The following is a 945-nucleotide window of genomic DNA, read 5'->3' on the forward strand; positions in this document are numbered from 1 at the left end:
GTTTTGAACATACACAATTCTTAAAGAGTTGTGTCCCTTTAGCCAATAGACACAATATTTTGAACATACACAATCCTTAAAAGGTTGTGTCCATTCAACCAAATGGTACTAAACGGTTAGTAACCGTTTATTAATATTAATAATAATATCAATACTATTAATTAATCAAATTTGTAAATACCCTTCAATAACAATATAATTTTTATAGGTATAAAAATATAATTTTTTAAAATAATAAAAAATACTAATAATTTAATTTAAATCAATTTAAAAAATAAAAATAGATATATTTTATTACTATTTAGATCGACTTTAATTAATTTATATCTCAACTAAAATTTAAATTTTGAATTAATAACTTTTTCGCTATTATTAATGCTTATTTGTACTGAATTTATCAAATTAGATTGATACTTTTTTTTACTACTATTAACATCCTCATTATTCGTGAACGGATTTAAATCACTAATTTCAGATGAATGGAAAAGATTTGTTCATGAATGGTAACAAATTAAACAAAAATTGATAAATAAATACTATTTAAATCGTAACAAATTATATATACTCATTTTACGAAAACAAATCCAATTTGATCTTAAAAAAATTTTTAACACATTAAAATTAGTGGATAGTTAAAATTTGAATTAGTTTAGTGTGAATTCAATTTTAAAATAATAATCTACTACCCCAAACTGTTGACACATAAAATTAAGAGTGAAATTAATAATCATTTTTAAATTCAATAATTTCCTGCTCTCAATGTATATACTTTTAAATTTAGTATTACAAAGTCTCTTTTTCCTATAACTAATTCACCTTTAGAAAGCTAACATCTCAATTAATACTAAAAAAGAGTACATAAAAAATATTCTAAACTTTAAATATTTTGTTATTCAAAAATTTATAATTAAATTATATATCATTCAAATTTTAAGTTTTTTGTCC

This window comes from Arachis ipaensis, chromosome B03 (assembly GCF_000816755.2).
Source record: "Arachis ipaensis cultivar K30076 chromosome B03, Araip1.1, whole genome shotgun sequence".
Taxonomy (NCBI): domain Eukaryota; kingdom Viridiplantae; phylum Streptophyta; class Magnoliopsida; order Fabales; family Fabaceae; genus Arachis; species Arachis ipaensis.